The sequence below is a fragment of the Cavia porcellus genome, unplaced genomic scaffold, assembly GCF_034190915.1.
Source record: "Cavia porcellus strain 051 isolate PalLab524CR breed Dunkin Hartley unplaced genomic scaffold, mCavPor4.1 scaffold_3, whole genome shotgun sequence".
Classification (NCBI taxonomy): domain Eukaryota; kingdom Metazoa; phylum Chordata; class Mammalia; order Rodentia; family Caviidae; genus Cavia; species Cavia porcellus.
The window spans coordinates 75,753,738-75,774,831 of record NW_026947486.1 but is presented as its reverse complement, the minus strand read 5'-3'; the positions used below and the strand labels follow the sequence as shown (position 1 = coordinate 75,774,831).

General features: G+C 39.2%; 1 pseudogene; it reads right to left on the bottom strand.

Annotated features, from left to right (window-relative positions):
* Positions 1–1,822: 1,822 nt before the first annotated feature.
* Positions 1,823–20,654, bottom strand: LOC100734241 (mortality factor 4-like protein 1; annotated as a pseudogene).
* Positions 20,655–21,094: the final 440 nt, after the last annotated feature.

Sequence of the window (21,094 nt, the reverse complement as noted above, 5' to 3'; positions counted from 1 at the left end):
GCCCAATACCTGCAGAGCCCAGACTATTGTGGCTGGAAGCTGGGTGGGTCCTTGCCCACTGGAAGCGATGATCTTAAACTCTCCCAGGGCTCAAGATGGTGTGCAGGAACTCACCCCCTCTGGAAACGCAGTTCCCTGGTTTGAAAGAAGGTCCAAAGCCAAAGTTCTTATTTCCTTTGGCTACTTAACAGTTCAAATACACACTTCTCTCAGCTGTCTTGCCAATCTTGTTTTATTTTTTATTGACAAATTTTGGTGTTAAACATGTCAAAAGACTTTGTTCAAACTTTGACAAGAGGCAAGTTTTATGACAATTGTGTCATGATCTCCTGTTGTCATTTTAGACACTAGAGAATTTCAAAATGCACCTGGATGGTACCCACATGAAAATTGCTGTTTCAAATTTTTAATTTACCTCCTTCATAATGTTGGTATTACATGGATATAACATTTTATATGTAAGTGAAAAGACATAGCAGTGTGTTTGGGTATGTCCTCTAAAACACTAATGCTATGACTTTAGTTATGTTTAAAATTGCTCTAAAACACTGGAGCACTTTCCTCATTCTTCTCCTGCATCTTCTTCCTGCTCCTCCTTCACCACTAACACCTCTTTTTCCTCTTCTCCTCCTCCTTCTTTCTTTTCTTCCTTCCCTTTCTTTATTTGTGGTGCTAGGGTTCAGACTCTTGCTTCTTGGTTGGAAGGCTAATAAGCAATATTTTCCTAGAAAATTTTATACCTCTTAAAAATGTCTTAAAATGACTATTATGAATGTAAAATGCAAAATTATGAAGTATAAAATTAAGTGTAAATAGAGGTAGCAAAATCAATCACTATGGTTAGAAATTAAAATCACTATATAAATCAAGTTTGTTTTGTATCTAATTTCCACTGAGTGTCAGCCATGAATGACTTTCAACCCACAATCTCTTTGTAAAGTTGTATGATCACTCTAAAACTTATTTTTATTAGTATTTGGTCAATATTTTATTGGAGGCTTTTATTTTTAATCAATCTTCAGCAATGTGTTAGTAACCATTTTATTCTCTAGTTAATAATGCTTCATGATCTTATATTACAAAATACATAAGAAATGAGTTTCTTATAATTTGGTAGCATAAGACACAGAAAATTGTAGGAGATCACTACGAAGCGGCTCTGAGCAGGATTTAAAGTTAATTAATTGGCTTTCTACATTTATCTGTGAGTCCGTGCTAGGCCTCGGCCCTTGCCTGGTGACAGTAGCTGATTCATAGTGAACCTCCATGAATCACTAGTCCTGGCTGAGGCCTGTAGTGGCCTGTTAGGCCAGAGACACCTCAAAGGGCAAGATAAGGCCACAGCTGAAGACACCTTGGTTCCAACACTAATTAAGTAAATAAAGACTGCAGCTGAAAGAATTTCACTCCTGCAGTCTCAATGTCATCCAGTAGATAAGATGGTTCTACTTTGTGTGTGTGTGTGTGTGTGTGTGGTATCAGGATCAAACTCATTACTGCGCACTCACCATGCAGACACTTGTGCCACTGAGCTAAATCCCTGGCCCTAGGATGGTTCTAAATTGGCATAGTTTACTACTTGGAGAAGTCTTTGAAGTGACTCCAAAGATCCTGCTCACTGTCTGCAGTTTCCTCAGTTTCCCCACTCTTTGTTGTTGGACCTAATAAAAATGAGTGGTCCAGAGAAGTCTTTGCCTTAGCCTTCAGTGTCTCGAGCTCAGCCAAAGGGTTTTGACTCTACTGGAGCCCTAAAGTCATACCACTTGTCTCATTTTACTTAAGCCTTTGCTGTACACTAAATTTGGGAGATTGGGGATTTAGGTCAGGACCTGATAGAGAGGAGCTGAGTGCCCAGCATCGCATCAAAGTATTCTTTTATCACCACTACAACCTCCTTAATAGCATAATTTTTATCTATGTTTTCTTGAGATTTCTTATAATTTGCATAGTCCTCTAGAATGGGATCTACATTCCTCTTGGCAGGAAGATAAAAGAGCTGTTTATGACTGGTAATTAAGTTACAGTCATCAACAAACCATGGTTTTAGGTCCTCAGGGATCTTTATTTTAACTCTGTTCATAAATGTTTCTTCATTTTCAATAGTAGAATCTACTTAGCCCCACTTATTCCAAGGAGGCTGAGGTGTCTCACTCGTACTGCCACCATCTCTGTTACCAGAGATTTTTGTTCGTTCTTTTTTGTTTTCACTTCAACACTTTTCTATTGCAGAGAAGATGTCTTTTTTTCTGAACCAGCCCCTCTCATCATTCCCTCTCTGTATTGCTCCTGATTGGCCTTGTGAAGTTCTTGCTGTTTCTGAAGACTGGTGTCTACACACTTGAGTACTGTGCTTACTGGAAACCAACTGTCTCAATTTTTATTCCAACCACTGTAACGTACAAAGTATTTTACTTGTTTGTCCTTTATGGTAACCTTTACATATTTTGCTTCATAAAGAAGCCCATGAATGCATAGTTCATTCACCCTCCAGGAACTTGATCTTTGGTTTCTGCTTAGGTGCCACTTATTAGTGATTCGCTGCCTCCTTTTCCCACCACCCCTCACTGTCACCCCCTACTACCTACCCCCACTTGAGCTCAAGTTAGATACACTGTCAGGCACAGTCTCTCTACATCCTGGGTTCAATTTGCCAACATCCACAGACCTCACAGCACCACAGTCGTCCAACCACAGCCAGCCAATGGCTGCCCACCATGCTAGACTTTTTAGTTTTCATAAAGATGTTAGAATCAGATAGTAAGTGAACATGCTTAAAGAGGTGGTGACTCCTGGCTTCCTCAAGGTGCCATGAAGTAGATGTAAAATAATGAGACCAGAGAGAACCAAGAGATCTGCCCCTGACTGCCAGGCACTGCCACCGAAAGACCCTTGCCACTGCCCCCACCCCCAGCATGGGCCGAGAGAACCAGGAGATCTGCCTCTGCCTGCTGGGCACCACCACCAGGAGGACCTTTCCTCTGCACACCCAGCACAGACAGAGAAAACCAAAAGATCTGCCTCTGCCTGCTGAGTGCCGCCCCCAGAAGGCCTTTCTTCCATGTGCCCAGTGTGGGTCGAGGGAGACAGACAGCCTCTGCCTGCTGTGTGCAGTCACCAAAAGGCCATAACCTGCAGGTGGCCAGCATGGGCAGAGAGAACCAAAAGATCTGCCTTCACTCTCAGGGAGCTGCCAACAGAAGGCTCCTTCCTATTGGCAGCCAATGTGAACAGGGGCACACAGCCAGGTAAGACCTGTGTATCTGTAGGCCACCACTGGAGGCCCTTGGTTCCCTCAGACAGCCATCACCCGCTAGTAGAATCAGACAGACACACTCCTGTGTGTCTGCCACTATCAGGGGAGTTCCAGTGTAAACAAACAGGCTGAGAAGTAGCCCCACCTCCATGCACCCCTGATCATCAGCAAAGCCACAGTGTAGCTGCATTGGACTAGAGAAGCTTGCTCCGTGACCTGATATCTCCCTGTGAATCTAGAATTAGAGGAACCCAGGTATCTGTCTCATATCCCTACACTGTCTAGGGGCAGCCAACATGGGAAGTGCCTGGGGCCCCACAACCAGCTTGTTGGGAGGAACCCAGGAGACAGTCAAGATGAAAGAGCAAAAGGCAAACTAAGACCTGTAGTCCACAAGATCCATCAATTCACTGTATACAAGAAACACATTTAAGTGGAAAGGAAATTCATAGACTGAAAATCAAAGGAGAGAAAACAATTGTTTCATGTGACAGGAGACCCCCCCCCCCAAAAAAAAAGAAAAAACAAGAATAACTTGCCCATCAACCACAGAATGGATAAAAAATATATGGTATTTTCAGGAGAGGAAGGCTACCCAGCTATAAAGTAGAATAATCTCAAGGCTCCTGTAGGTAAAGGGACACAACTGGAGATCATGATCATGGCCCAAACAGTTTGAACTCATGTGTAAACCCTAGCATAAGAAACAGAAGGAGTTAATGGGATCCAAAAGCAAAATAGTTAATGTAAGAGCAAAGGGGAGGAAATACCTGGGAGAGAAGGGTGGAAACTACTGTCAACTTCTTATTGTCTTATCTTGAACTCTTGCATGGTTTACACAGTTTTGTTAGGCATGGCTTTGTTCTGTCTTGTTTTGTTAGATATTATGCTGTCAGATGGTAGGGGCAACTATTTTGGATATAATGGATATATTATGGTAACCATGCTTTCCTAATATTGCTTTTAAGTCTTATAATGCTTTCATTCATTTGTTTGATTGGTTTTATTCTGGTTTTTTTTTTTTTTTATTCTATTATGTGTGATTGTAGGTGTCTTAGTTACTTTTTACTCATTGCTGGGACAAAATACCTGGAGCTCAAGTTGGGAAAGGATTTATTTCTTACAGTTTTTGGAGGTTTCAGTCCACACTCAGTTGGCTCTAAGGCAGGCGGGCATGGCTGGGCCACTGTTCATGGCAGCTGCAAATAGCAAGACATAAACCAGCAAAGAGCAAGACACCCCTTCTTCCTGCCATTACATTACATCCTGGCTCCACCCCCTTTGTGAGTGTAGCACCGACACCATCAATCCTAGCACTAGACAATGAACCATCACAAATGCACAATGCAAACTCATGAGGCCTGGGGGCCACAGACATAAACCAGAACAGTAGGAGTAGCTATTTTGAGGAAAATAAGACATTATGGTAGCCATTGCTAGTTTACTATCGTCTTGCTTTGAAATCCTATCATGCTTTTGTTCTTTCTTTTTGATTGGTTCTAACCTGTTGTGGTTTATTTGATTTTATTATGTGTGATGGTATAGACAAATTTTTTGAGGAAAATGAGATATTATAGTAGCCATTGTTCATTTCCTGTTATTTGGGTTTGAAGTCCTGTAATGCTTTCATTCTTTTGAGTGGTCTTATACTATTTTGTTACACTTGATATTATTGTATGTGAAGATATGCTTGATTATTTCAAAGAAAAAAAGGCATTATCATAGCTACTGTTGATGTCTGGTGGTCTGGTTATGAAGTTCTGTGTTGATTGCATTGTTCTGACTTGCTTTGTTCTGTTCTCTTTTGTTTTATTCTCTTTTAAAAAATATTAGAGTCAGCTTGTAATATTTCAAGAAAGATCTTTTGAAATTCTATTTGAGATTATATTGAATCTATAGATCAATATGGAAAGCATTATCATCTTTTATAATTTGAGGTCTTCCTCACTTCAAAAAACAAAGTCTGTTCATCTATTTATATCTCCTTTAATTTCTTTCAACAATATTTTAACAGAAGCATATATATAAATATCTTTTCTTTGATAAATTGTAATATATTAGGCGCTCTGTCACTTTTTTTTTTCACTTAATATGTCCTTGAGATCACTTCATTGAAATACATTGTTCTTCTCTGGTCCTTCATTTAGCCGTCTATTAGTTCATTATATTTTATTCAATTTGAAGTTATAAACAGATTAATTGTCCAGATTTAATCTTTCTACATTAATCCATGTGTGATAGAGAATGAGTATAATCCAAGTACTCTGGGAGGCTGAGGTAGAAGTATCACAGTTTCCAAATTGTGAAAAAAAAATCAATCCATGTAGTATACTTCATATCAAAACATCACAATTCCCCATAAATGCATGCAATTATTTGCCAATTAAAAGCAGCATTAACTTTTTAAATTTTTTTATTTTAAAGAGATTAAGACAAAAGAGGACATAACAAAGCAGATAAGATCAGAACAATGCAAGTAACACAGCATTTTACCACAAGACAACCCATAATTAACAGTAACTACCATCCATACTGTCTCTTTCTTTGAAATATTTGAGCATAGCTTCATATACGATAGTATCAAGCATAACAAAACAGTATAAAACCATTCAAGAGAATGAAATCATTGCAGGGCTTTCAGAACCAAATAGCAGAGAACAAACAATTTGGTTTAACTTTTAAAGAAAATTTATTCTTGGATGCTTTGGAACCTTACAGACTTTGGGTGCTACAAAGAACAACTCTGGGTATGCCAACTAATCTTTGGGAAAGTTTAGTTTTTTGATTATCAAGTCTTGTTCATTTTAGTTTTAACATATTTTTATTTTATAAAAATGTCAAACAAAACTTTTTAATCAAATAAATAAGAGAATAGCAATAGTTAACACACTATAACACTATCTTCAAAGTAGTTACTCAGAGTTACTCATAAACCAAGAACATTCTTAAAAGAAAATAACAAATAAATACATGCAAAATTTTACTAAACTTACAAATTGTTCTTTAGATGAACTATACTTTTTTGATTCTTGCTAGCAATGTATAATAATGCCATTCCTCTGCAGTTTGCCAATTATGCTCTCAAATTTTTGGATTTTTGCCAATCTGATAAATGAGAAGTCTTCTCATTGTGTTTTGATTCATAATGTTACAGACTGGTTGCTCAAGAAACAGATTAAATTGATAAGTATTAGGCGGAGGGAAAATTTAAACTACGATGATTGTGTAACAAAGGCCTCAGCAGCTCCCAGGCGAAATTCAGAATCTGGGTTTAACTTCAAAGGATGACTTGATCTAAAGAAAGTAGTCAGGAACTTGTATTTCATCATTGACTATCAGCTGCCCTCAGAAAAAGGTGATTATCGTAGCTTTCTTAAGCCAGAAGCAATTCTTGAAGAGAAACGTAGGTAGTTTTCAGTTTTCATTTCAACCAGTAGTGAATTAGTTGCCTCTGTCCTGAAATGGAAGAAGAGATTTGATTGGAGAGCTTACTATAGCACACATCATGGCATTTTTCATGATAATGTTTTGAGGATGAATGATACAGATACATGTTTGAAATTTTTCATAAAATTTAAAATATTATTTAAATTTCTCTTGGTATGAACAAATTGGAGGTTCTTTTTGTATGGCAAAGTGTTACTTTCATTTCTTTCCATGTGAATTGTCTCCTCAAATATCTTTCATCTATTTTTCTCTAAAATTGTTAGTTTAGATATTCTTTATATATTAGAGGTGTTAATCCTTCTTTCTGATATATATTGAAAACATTCTCAATATTTCATTAGTGTTTTTTTATTTTGCTTATGGCTTTTATTATGCTTATGGTGCTTCTTTTTCTATAGAATACTTTTATTACCAATCAAAATTATTTATTATTTTATTATGTTATTTTTGCTTTGTAATTCAAATTGTTGTAAATTTTCCCCATTTCCAGTTGACACCAAAATTCACTTTTTAAAAGTACTTTTATGTAAGGAGTAATGGGGACAAATTTTCATTTCTTATGGAGATTGAGTTATAATATCACTTATTAAGAAATCTGTTTTCCCTCAGATTTGAATCTTGTCTTTACCATAAACTAAATTTCCATGTGAAGTTGAGTTCTGTTTATCAGTTTTCTATTAAGTTCCATTGTTCTATGGTTTTTATACTGTTATTTTTAATTTTTCAATACTTACTTGGCATTCATACTTATGGAGACTGTCATAATTACTTTCTCCTCACTGAGAAACAGTACTTAACACTCTCAACTTAAGGGAATAGAGTTATATTTGGGCTCGTGCTTACAGCCTGTGGTCAGCTGTTTCTAAGGAAGAAACATCGTGTTAGAAGTGTCTGGCAGAGGAAAACTGCTCATGTCATGGCAGCCAAGAAGTCAAAGGAGAAGGGAGATCTTAAGGTGGAAGATACTAGACAACCTTCCAACTCATGCCTCCAGTAGCAGAGCTCTTTTCACCAGGCCCCATCTTGTAACAGCAAGTCAGCTATAGCATCTCTGTAATTCAACTGCAATTCCAAAAGCCTTGCCTATGAGTTCATGAGGATCTTAAGGGACATCTAGATATAAATCATAACAGACTGATAAGCTTTATTATTTGATAATGTTATCAAGCTATGAGGTAGCCAGTGGTCCTTTTCAGAATCTTGCTGTCTTGTTCAAAGAATTAGGGGGACAACCAATGGAGGTAAAATTTCAACTTTTATTTAAGGTAAAAGAAGAAAGAGGAAAGAAAGGGGGAATAAAAGAAGTGGGAAAGGTATACAAAAAGAAGTGCTCAAGAAGTTCTTTGAGGGGCCAGGGACTTAGCTCAGTGGTATAAGCGCCTGTCTGGCAAGCATGAGATCATGAGATTGATCTCTGGAACTAAAAAAAAAAAAAAAAAGAAAAGAAAAAAGAAGATATATACCATGCATGCAGGGCAAGCCACAGCAAGAACGTGACAGTATGACCACTGTATTTTATATCTTCTTTTGACCTCAGATCTGAGCTATCCCACACAGAGCTTCAAAGCTGCTCTGTGCAGGCATCCTGACCATGATTTGAGAGATCCCACCACTGACAGATCATGCCCTATTGTCTGGCCAGTTTGGCATGCCCTAATCTTTTACTTCATTTTCCCCTTGATAGGCAAAAATCCCTATAGTTCTTTATGGCTTGCTGAGGGAGTGGCTACTTCCACTTCAAAGGAACTATGGATCCTATTTAGTAGGGATTATGTACTATAACTACCTTAGGATGTTGTGAATCACTGACTGAACAGTGGAAAATCCGTCAGAAGACAATAAGAAAGTAGCCAGTGCCTTTATATGGAGAACTATTGAGCTTTCTGTTAAATGGAAGAGAGCTTGATGAACTTGTCAGAAGCCTATGGAGGCAAAGAGGGTCATTAGATAGGCTATCAGTGCCTAGCTGCAGTGATTTTACTCATCTGTCCTCAAAGCAGAACTAGAACCTTGATTTTTGAAGAGGAGTCTCAGGTCGTCTAAAAGGTACAGTAGTAGAAATATGACTGACCATTTCTCATGTAGGCTTTTTATAGCCTGTTACTATGTTCCTTGAGGAAGGACCAGAATAGTTCCTCGGGCACTAAGAATAAGGTTAATGTCTTGAAAAGTTATGAGGCTGTCCTTCTTGTCTGGCTATCCTGAAATTTTGATTAACATATTCCTTTGGTTTGTTGTCACTTGAAATGAACCACAGCAACTTGCCTGGGAAGATAGATTACATCCAGGTGTTACAGTTAGCAAACGCCTTTTTTCTAGACTGTTGTGTAGGCATGTAACAATAAACCTTCAAATTGACATGCCAGAGCAGGAGTAAAGAAGCCCTGACTAGGGGTCCCCTCAAACTTAATTATGGCTATAGATCTAGAGGAAAGTAAAGAAGCCAAAACAGAGTAATTGAATTTGTTTATCCATGACATCCAAGCTTCACCTTGGGACTGCTAGACGTCTATGGCAGGAGACTGCAGATTGCCCCAGGCCTTTCAGTCTTCATCAGAGTAAGAGGAGGGGTTGGGCCTATCTACCACTCTCTGGAATTGGGGAGAGTGAATCCTCCAGTGCTGTGAGTGAGACACATCAGCCACTGACACATGCAACAGTGTCAGAGCAGTAGCTTGTTGCAGTCGCATCCCTGGTATCAGCTTGTTTGCATTTAAAACAGGAGCTCTTTTCTTTATTGTCCTTGGAGTTTTCTCTTAGATGACTTTTGTGTGTTTAAAACACTGCTAAATGCTACAGTTACAATTTTGGAGTGCTTTTTTTTTTTTTTTTTTTTTTTTTCCTTAGCCTTCCACTTTGTATTTTTCTCTAGATCCAAATTGCTAAACACAGAAAATGCCATGGTCAGCAACTGGTCATAGGGGTCTGAAGGCCCATCCATAAACCTACCAGAATCTTTTGAAAATATTAGGTTGCTAGCCTCTGGTAGATTTCCTGAGCATTTACTGTAGGATTATGAGGGGGAAGTTAAGGATTCTACTCAATGTGGCCTTCTTTATTAAAATTGTGGGAGACCCATATCCCCGAGAAACAGGTAGAGATCTGAGAATAGGATCATCTAAGTATACCATCATCTTCTTCTTCTTCTTCTTCTTCTTCTTCTTCTTCTTCTTCTTCTTCTTCAGGGGCTACAGAAACTTCAGTACCAAAGTTTCTAGGCTTTTCCAGACATAAAAAGCCACAAAAGCCTAAATATAAAGGACTTGAGCCTGCTTTCTACGCTTTGAACAGAAATGACCTAAGTGCCAAATAGTATTGTATTTTAAGCAGCAGCAGCACCCATCTGTATCCATCTCTCACCATTCCCTAGTTCATGTTGGACGCAAACCATTTTGCAACAGTAGATAAGTTGGTCTTTTTTCAGATTGGCAGGGTCAGTTTGTTCCCAGTGTTGAAGGATATGTCCTAATAGTGACATCACTGAGATCCTGGGGTGTTTGTTTTTCAAGATGTTTCCAGTATTGCATCTTGATGTCTGTGAAGAGAGAGAGAGAGAGAGAGAGAGAGAGAGAGAGAGAGAGAGAGACAGAGACAGAGACAGAGAGAGAGAGAGAGAGAGAGAGAGAGAGAGAAGAGAACTGGGTCTGGAGAACTTCAGATGAAGTCACATGCAGAAGGAGGCAGACATGTGATTCACACTGTATTCTTTGAGAGACTCAAATGCTAAACAGAGGTGTCTACCCAAAGAGGTGGCAGCACTAGTGTCTTCTGAGAAAAGAGTGCCTCGGGCTCCTTCAGTCTTAGAACTCTCTACCAGTGATGGTAAATCTTTTAGAGCTTTCAATAACAAACTGCCTGCTGAAGCAAGTGTGCAACTGGTTGTCATCACTGCTCTGTACTGTGGTCTTTTGACTTCTTAGAGAGAAAGGAGGATCCCCTTCCCCAAGGCTCTCCCAGAAACTCCCAGGAGATCCTGAGTCAACTCTCCCCCCCACCAGCACCACCCAGGAGCTCCCTTAGCCACTGGAAAAAATGTTAAGTTCAGAGTAGAACCCCCCAGGGTTCTCCTGGCCACCTGGGAAACAGTACCTTTTGTGCTTCTCCTGTCAGTGCTTTGTTACTTTGCTTTAAGGAAGTAGAAGCAGAAATCTCCTTTTGCATTTGAATGGAGGAAAAAGAAGAAAAACTATTTAAAAAGTAATCACCTAAGTTTTTGAAACAAGAAGGAGATCCAACTCTCCTCAAACTTTCCTTGCACCTTTGAACTGACTGTTACTCTATTTCACCTTGGGACTGCTAGAAACAACTTGGATGGCTTAGGAAAAAGTTCAGACATTTTCATTTGTCACCATCTTCTCTGTTCATAGATGGTCTTCCCAGGGCAGCAGGTAAACTTTGCATTTGTGGACCCTAATACCAAGCAGTCTCTTAGAAATGTTGCATTACATTATGAGATCATCTAGAGCAGTGGTGGCGAACCTATGGCACACATGCCACAGTGTGCTGTTTGTATCAGTGAAAGCTCTAAAATTTTCTCCAGTAGGATTGATAAGCATATTACTGCTTTTGTTGGATAGTTGAACAGAACTGTTTGCAGTCTCGCTGTTTGAATGGCCACCTTGTATACTTTACTTTTGTAACTTAAGTATTTCTAAGAAGACAATATGTAATTTATCAACTAGTGATTTCTTACTCTTTTTTTTTGAAATTATGTATTATTTCTACCCTTTTTTTTTCATAAAATAACATGTTTGCCATCACTGATCTAAAGCTTATGGCAAGCTAAAATCCTTGGATCATTTGCCTTTCTTCATTTTTATTTTCCTTAGAACACTTGTATAAATTTTAAAAGCAACAGGGTCACATAAAAATTGGAGGCAGCAGAAGAAAACATTGCTCTAACACAACTATTTAACTTCAGTGTGTACTCTCTCAGCCTATCTCCATGCTAATTGAATTTCAAAATAAAATGGAAGTAGGCAACCTTTCTTCTATGTTCAAACATTCAGATTCTTAGATATAAGCAATATGTAAATATAATATTCTTTAGTTTACTGAGTATTATGTTTGTTGTTCCGGGGTATACAAGGATGAAATTGGCCCCTCTGTTGTTACAGCAATATACAAATCAAAATCACAGAACAACCACAACCTATCCTGTTTTGAAACCTGCTCTAATTTTAAAAGGCATTTTCAGTTCAAAATGTAAGAGTAACAATTTACATGGACACAAAAGAAAAGGTCAACTTAGGAAAGCAACAACACTGAGGAGCCAGAGAGCCAAGAGGGCTAGCAAAAACCTCTTGCTGTGTACCCTCTCCCTGGCTGTGCAGGGCTTGGGCCAGCAGGCCTTAAGAGGAATAGAAATTTCAAGTACTCTAAGGAGTCATAAGTGGAGTCAATGCAAAGCACCTGCACTGTATTTAGGGGTTCTTTTGACTAAACCAGAGCAAAATCTGATGGTATCTCTCTCTATAATGACAGAGCTATATGAGTTTATTTTAAATATGAAACAGCCCACAAGACCTGTCTTGTGGGGAGCTGAAGCCACAAGTCTTTTGCTTCAACCTGAGGAGAGGCTGGAAGCCAAAGCCAGGATCAGATGCTTTCCTTCTGTCCTCCAGTGATCTCTAACAAGATGGTCATAAATAAGAATCCTCACAAATGCTAAAAATATTTAGAAATCTGAACACCAGCAAGTGAAAACTTCTACTGTACATGGATGGTCACAGTGTCTTGGAAAAATTGTGTATATAGCACTTCATACTTTTTGCTAAAGATTTAGCATTGTTTTGGCAACAATGTCACTATGAAAAAATCAGTGTATGCCATCAATGTGGTAATGATGAACACACAAATATAAGTACATATTTCTTGTACACTGAGACTCCGAATATCTGGATGCACTTGGACACATAGAACTGTTTAAAATAAATTTAAACATGCCTCAAAGTGTAAAAGATTTAAAAATAAAATCACATAGCCTGAACATATTGTACCTTACATGTGCTTGTTTTAAATTACAGTGAAGCACTCACCAAAGGATGAACTGACCCATACAGTCAGCAATAGCCGTCATACATCATCACTGGCTTGAGTAAAGCTTCTGTACCAAGCAAAGACTTTTGCTATTATATTATCTTAAACTATGGTGTTCTCCAACCTTATTAAGGAATACAGGGAAGATATAATTCAAGAATTTTTGTTGCATAATTTAATGTAATTTGCTTTTATTAGCAACTTTTACATGCTTATAAATAAGCATGACTTAAAGGCACTAGCTTATCTTTTAGAGAGGAAAACTAACGTTAGCAGGGCCCATAGGATAACACTGGAGACCACAAGTTAAAGTTCATATAAAAATGCTATCTATCAAAAGACTAAATTAGTGAACTATTCAAGATACAATGTAAAAACAGCTTTTTTCGGCTTTCAGAATTAGCTAAGTATTGTAATCCACTCATTCAAACATGCCTCAGGACCCTTTATGTGTTTCACTCCAGCCTAACAATTATTCCTTCATACAAAATTATGTCTTTCTTCACATTTAAAGCACCATTGAGATGAATTCTATCTTCATAAATGGGTGTGTATTCATATAGATCTAAAATTTATGAATATATATGTATATTTCTATTTTACCTCCCAAGATGGTGTAGAGGCAATGACATTGAAGAGTAACACGAAACATATGTAACTTCAAAACACTGATTTCTAAATACCTTTATTTACTAAAAGGAATTGCTAAAAAAGACTTTGTTGAAATTACTAATTCCAGGGCTCATTGGGAAAAATAGAAAAAACACATTTTTTGTGCCATAAATTAGGGAAGTACATAAGGGATAAAGGAGACATGACCAGACAAACAAACAGACATAGGCTCCAGCTTGAAAGGGCTCCCTTAGTTCAAATCTAGGAGACTTCGAATGTCTTTTTATAGTATGTACCACACAGAACACATTATCACTGCTGTGGCATCACCACTAATGTGCTTAAAATAAATCCATTCAAGCAAAAGAACCACATAGAACACATTATCACTGCTGTGACATCACCACTAATGTGCTTAAAATAAATCCATTCAAGCAAAAGCATTGGAGAAACAGAGATATTCTACAAAACAACTGCCAAGTTATAACTGGATTGTGGTTTTCACAAGAGAATTATTTGAAGCACGATAGCTCTCTCTGCTGGTCAATGGGAGAAAGAATGGGAGAAAGCTATAGAGCTGTTCTGCCCCAGCCACACCAGAGAAAAGGGTGGGAGATAAGGGGAAAATGGGAGTGTCAGGGCACAGAAAGTGCCCAACTGGACACACCTCAGAAGGAGGATGAGAGGCACCTGGTATGAGTGAAGTGGACGTGAAGGTGCACTGGGCTGACAAGGTGAGATGAGCAAGGGGGAAGATGGGCCCATGTGTGTTTGACTAGAAGTGGCACTGTTGCTCTGACAGGCACCATCAGGTGCCTTGACCCTGGCCTTCTGGCAGTGATGGGAAGTGAGAGGAAGATAGGGTAGACGCCTACTTCTCTGCATTTTCCCTTTAGCCTTTCATCGTATTTCCATGGTGGTACAACTGGATTGGGCTCTCTAGCCTCCTGGAGGAGAACTGGCAAGAACCCACACCCATTCTCCAAAGCAAGAAGTCTGGGCGAGAAGTGGCATTTGACCTGCTACCCCAAGGAGCCTGGCTTCCACTCAGGTGGCCTGTGCCACTGGTCCCTGGAGTCTGGGCCATGCATGCGACCTACTGTGGTATCCTTATTCCTCAGGAATCACCTCCATATACTATGCACAGGGCACACTGGGCAGTAGGGTGGGTGTAGTTAGGGCTGGACTTCAGAAGCACCAGATCCATATGGCTTAGCTCAGCCATTCACCATCCAAGTCTGCCTCTGCAGGAGGGCAGCAGGGCAGCAAGACCCTGAGTGTTGCATGGTGCAGCACTGTGCATCCTAGGCAGCCATCTGGGTAGTTGGTGACCCATCGTCCAGGCCTCCATGTGGCTCCATTGCTGCTGCCACCACAGGCCTCACAGTGCAGTGCTGGGTCCACAGGCTGAGGCCAAGCCTTAAAGGGACTCTCTTCCTCCTTGCAAACCTCTTTCCCCAAGCTAACACCTAGAAGGCACAGCTTGCTGTTGCACTGGCCTGGAGTGTTATGCTAGCTAAGCTGCCCTCTTGCTGAGTTTGGAGACTTACCTTCTAATCCCCTTGGCTGTCCCCACCCATCCTGACGCAGACTGTTGCCAGTCCACTGCATGGCACAAGGAAAAGCACTTCTTTGGCTTGATTCCTCAGTGGAACCCCAGCTGAGCTGCCACATGGGGCTGTACTACTAAATAAACACCGCCCCCATCAGCTCTTATCTCTTTGCTCATCTTAATCCCTCTTGGTTGATTGTCCAAGACTTATCAGATAATGAGGTGACCAGTGGTCCTTCCAGGCTCTTGCTACCTTGTTCAAAGAATTGGATGGCACAACTGAAGCACATAAATGTTCAACATTTATTTTAGGAAAAGAAGTAAATGGTGTGCAAAAAGAAGTGCTCATGAATTCTGGTTGTGATTTGACATCTCTCTCTGTCTCCCTGACTCTGTCTCTGTCTCTGGGTATAGTTTCAGTCTTCAACATGTGGAAAGCCAATTTTAACAACATCATTTATTAAAGAGGCCATCTTTTTTCCAGTGAAAATGTTTAGCCCATTTGGCAAATATAAGGTGGCTGAGTGTCTTTGTAGTGGTGTTTGTATTTTCTAATCTGTTTCATTGATCCTTAGGTTATTTCTTTGCCAATATCATGCTGATTTTATTATTGCGGCTTTGTAATATAGTTTCAACTCAGGAATTGAGATACCTCCTGTCTTGTCTTTGTTGCCCAGAATCACTTTTGCTTTCTATGTTTCTTCTGTTTCCAAATGAATTTTAGGAATATTTTCTCTAGATCTTTAAGGTATGTTAATGGTATTTTGATGGGAATTGCATTGAATCTGTATAACAGTTTGGGGAGTATGGCCCATTTTCACAATGTTGGCTTTTCTTAGCCAAGTGCAAGGAATATCCTTCTATTTTCTAATATCCTCTTCAATGTTCTTTTGTAGAGTAGTATAATTTTCAGCATATAGATCTTTTACATTCTTGGCTAGGTTAATTCCTAAGTATCTGATATTTTTAGATGCAATTGTGAAAGGTGATATTTCCATAATTTCTCTCTTTGTGAGTTTTTGTTTGTGTATAAGAATGCAATTGATTTTTGAATTTTGACTTTGTATACAGCTTTACTGCTGAATTTGTTTATTATCTCTAATAGTCTTTTAATGGAGTTTTTGTATCGTGTCATCTGAATATAATCATAATTTAACTTCTTTTCTTATTTTTATTCCTTTTATTTCTCCTGCTTGTCTAATTGCTCTGGCTAATATTTCTAGAACTATACTGAATAGGAGTGGTGATAGTGGAAATTCTTGTCTTGTTCCTGATTTTAGAGTGAAGGCTTTCAGTTTTTGTCCATTTAGTATAATGTTGGCTGTTGGTTTCTCATAAAGGTCTTTATGAGATTGAGATATATTCCACCTATTCCGAGTTTCTGTAGGGTTTTTTTTTTTTTTTTTTTTTTTACCATGAATAGATGTTAGACTTTATCAAAAGCTTTTTCTGTGTTTATTGAGATAATCATGAGATTTTTATTTTTGGCTCTGTTGATGTGGTGTATTACATTTATTTATTTGTGTGTGTTGAACCATCCCTGCATTCCTGGAATAAATCCCACTTGGTGGTGGTGTATAATCTTCTTGGTGATTTGCTGCATTCTATTTGCCAGTACTTTATTGAGAATCTTTGAATCAATGTTTATTAGTGAGGCTCATTTATAGTTTTCCTTTTTGGTTGGGTCTTCCTCTGGTTTTGATATCAGTGTGATACTTGCCTCCAAGAATGATTTAGGGAGGACTACTTTTCTTTTAACTTCATTGAAGCATATAAGGAGTATTGGCATTAAATCTTCTCTAAATTTCTTAGAGAATTCAGCTGTGAATCTATCAGGACCTGGGATTTTCTTTCTTGATAAGTTTTTAATCAGGTTTTCAATTTCAATAACTGATAATTGGTTATTCAAAATTGTTACGGTTTTTGGATTGAGCTTTGTTAGTTCAAATGTTTTTAGAAATCTGCCCATTTCCTCTGTGTTTTCCAACCTATGTGAGTAGACATTTTCAAAGTAGGTGTTCATGATCTTTTGAATTTCCATGGGATCTGTAGTAATTTCCCTCTTTTCATGCCTTATTGCATGGATTTGAGTGTTTTCTTTCTTTTTCTTGATAAGGTTCGCTAGCTATCAATTTTTTTATTCTCTCAGAAAACTAGCTTTTTGATTTGTTAATTCTTTGTATGGTTTTTTTTTTTCAATTTCACTAATTTCTGCTCTGATTTCTATAATTTCCTCTCTTCTGTGAGCTTTGGGTTTGATTTGCTCTTCCTTTTCTAGAAGCTTGAGATGTAGCATTAGGTTATTTGTGTTAGCTCCATTTTCTTGATGTGACTATTTATTGCAATATATTTTCCTTTTAGGACTGCTTTCATTGCATTCCATAGGTTACAATACATAGTGTCTGTATTTTCATTATATGGTAGTTATTGTTTTACTTCTTTGATTTCATCTGTAACCCACTGGTTGTTGAGAACATTTTTATTTAATTTCCATGTATTTATGCAGGTTTTGCAATTTTTTGCCATTGGTTTCCCATATTATTTCAATATAGTCAGATATTATGCATGGAATAATTTCATTCCATTTGTATTTAATTAAGAATATTTTATGAATTAATATATGATCTATTTTGGAGAATGTCCCATATGCAGCTGAGAAGAATGTGTATTCTGATGTGGTTGGGTAGAACACTCTCTGTAAACTTCCACTGAGTCCATTCATTCACAGTTTATGATTCAGTTCTGTTATTTCTTTACTGACTTTTTCTCTAGTTGATCTGTCTCTTTGTGACAGTGGGGTGTTATGGTCTCCTATTACAATTGTGTTCTTGTGTATTTCATTTTTCATGTCCGTTAGTATTTGTCTTATACAGTTGCATGCTCCTGTATTTGGTGCATATATATTTATAATTGCTAGTTCTTCCTCTTGTAGTTTTCCACTTACAAGTATATAGTGGCCTTCTGTATCTCTTTTAATCATTTTAGGTTTGAAGTTCACTTTGTCTGCAAACAGAATAGCTAGCCTTGCTTTTTTCTGGGTTTCTGTTGCGTGGAATACTGTTTTCCATCTTTGACTTTTAGTCTATGAGTTTCTTTTAGAGTCAGATGAGTTTCATGTATACAGATATTGTGGGGTCCTGCTTCTTGATCCAATCTGTCAATGTGCTTCTTTTGACAGGTGAACTGAGCCCATTTACATTTAGGGATATCACTGATATGTACTGGCTTGACTTTGCCATATTGTGTTCCTGTTGTTAGTTTCCCACTTTCCTCCCTTGTTTAATTTCTTGTTCAGCCTGGTGGCTTGTTGGATACCACTACAAAGCAGCTGTAGTGATTTAAATTTTACTAATTGGCTTTTTATGTTTATCTGTGAGTCTGTCCTAGGCCTCGGCCCCTTGCCTGGCAATGGGAGCTGATTCATAGTAAGTAAACCTCTATGAATCACTGGTCCTCGCTGAGGCCTATAGTGGCCTGGGAGGCCAGAGATACTTCAAAGGGCAAGATAAGGTCACAGCTGTGAACACTCTGGTTCCAACCCCAATTAACAAGGTAGAGACTACAGCTACAAAGACTACTCCTACAGTCTCACTTCTACCATGTCTTCATAATAAGACAGTGCTACTAAATTGACTTGATTCATCACTTGGAGACATCCTTAAAGTGACTTCCATGGTCCTGCTCATTGCCTTCACTTTCCTCAGTTTCCCTGCCCTTTGTCCTTGGTCCTAATATAAGTAGACTGACCCAGAGAATCCTTTGTCTTTACCCTTGAAACCTCAAGCTTAATTAAAGGGTTTTGACCCTCCTGGAGCCTTACAAATCATACCATTTGTCTCTTTTTATTTAACCTCCACCATACACTCATTTGGGAGATTGGAGATCTAGGACAAAACCTGATAGAGGCTTCTTTCTGTTGTTGTTCTGGAGATTGTGGTCATTTTTATCTCTTTCTAGCATGTCTTTCAATACTCTTTCTGGGGTTGGTTTGGTACATATGAATTTCTTCAGTTGTTCTTTTCATGGAAGTATCTTGTTTCTCCATTAAATTTGAAAGACAGTCTCACTGGGTACATCCAGTCTGAGTTAAAAGTTGTTTTCTTTTAGGGCTTGAAATTCTTCACTCCAAGCTCATCTTAACCTGAAGCTTTGTGCTGAGAAATCCTGCCATGATTCTAATAGTGTTTCCTTGACAGGTGAGTTTTGTCTTTTCTCTAGCAACTTTAGGTATTCTGTTTTTATATTGTATGTCTGGGATCTTAATTAGTATATGTCTGGGTGTAGATTTGTGTTGGTTGTGACTATTTGTTTGTATATCAGATTTTTTCCCCATGTTTGGGAAATTTTCTGCTTTTACTTCTGTGAACAGCTTAGTTATGTTCTTTGCATTGTCTCCTGCATCCTCACTCATGCCTACTACTCTTATATTATTTCTCTTAGCATCATCCTGAAGCTGCTGGATTGTATTTCTGAAAGGATATTATCCTAGATAGGACACTACAGCAGTGAGAGGCAGGACTAAGGGATGTTTACCACCTTGAGGTCATTTTTCCCACCCCTAGGCAATTTACCTGTTGTGTGAAATGAGCTCTAATTGGCTGCTGGTGCATCAGTAATGCCCTTCTAGGCACCAACCCAGACCAAAGCTATATGTAAGCCCCCCCACAGCACGTGTCCAGCAGAGAAAGCCAGGCCCTGTCAGTCATGGAGTTTCTCTTTGCATCCTTAAAATAAAGGCCACTTACTTTATATTCTGTCTTCTAACCATGCCAAAAACTCCTTCATAATGGTGCTGTGACTCAGATGGCAGAGTGAGTGACTCCTGGGAATCCCTCCCAGTCTGAGTGCCCCTGCCTAAGAACCATCTTTTTCTTTCTCTGGGACCATTTACTTGCCACTACTAATCTGCATGTAACATCAACTTTCCTCAATCCATGCAGGTGAGCTGCTGTCCAGGCTTTTTTTGGTCTCCATCCCTCAACAAGCTTGCAACAGAAAATCTATTCTGCTGTTCCAGAACAGGGATATCAATTTTCAGGCTCCTTAGGCTGCACAGCTTGAGGCAAGACCGACATTTTTGTTTGCTGGGATCTGCCCCACACTCTTCAGTGACCAGGCCAAAGAGAATGGGTGTGGACATTCCGTGTCATGCTTACAAGATAGGTGATGATCTCTTTTGATATGTGTGACCCAGAACAGCTTCCACACTCCTTGGGAGGAGCTGTTACTTCCCAAGACAAAGTTGTTCTCTCAGCTCACTTATAATTTGGTAATGGGGACCACTTCCTGTCTCCCAAAAAACACACCTCTGTGGTGCCTGGTTCATAACCTTGGTGCTCTCAGCCTCTAAAAGGCTACCAAAACCCAAAAAACTGATTTTTAATCATGCTTTTATCACAGTGGTGGCAAGTTGGCAAAAACTCTCCATCTTTAGGCCTTTTTCAATTTAAGGATGTGTCTTTCTCTCACTCTGCTCCTCCAGGATCTCTCCCCCTCCCCACACTTAGGATGGGGCTCCTTTTTTTACACCAAATCCTACAGCCTTCTCAGCCAAAGACTGCTCCTTCCCCCTCCACCCACTAGGCTCCAGTTTCTCAATTCCTCCCCACCCTGCCACTTGCCAGCCCACCTTTCCTGGAGCATGTGTGGCTGGGATGGGGGGAGGCGCATGCAGATGGCATTGGGCTGTGCGCAGGCAGGGTGGGCGGCGATGGTGAGTGGTGCATGTGGTCCGGACTGCTCCAGCTCCATGCTCCCCCTGTGGGCACCACATGACTTGGCTCAGGTCAGACCCCAAGTGCAGCTCTGGCTGGTGGTGTGGAGGAAGAGGTAATGGGATGTGGCAGGAGGGGAAGGGGCCATGGCCACCCAGTGAGGCAGTGAGTTTGGGCACCCAACTACAGATCATCTGTCTATGTTTGTCCTGTGCCTGCTCTATAAACAGCTGTTCCTTTTTATTTGAGCTCAACAATCTTTTTTTCCTTTTTTGCATTTTCAAACCATTTACTCAAGGTTTATTTAGGTTATACATTTAAAAAACACACTTCCAACTAGTTTGCCAGCTGGTGAAAATTATGCTAAAATTGGTTAAACAAAATCCCTTGGGGTTAGGAGACATTGGACGGGACTTATACTGATGGACAAAAAAGTGGCCAACTTGTAATTTTAACCAGCTCTTGTTTATTAATTGG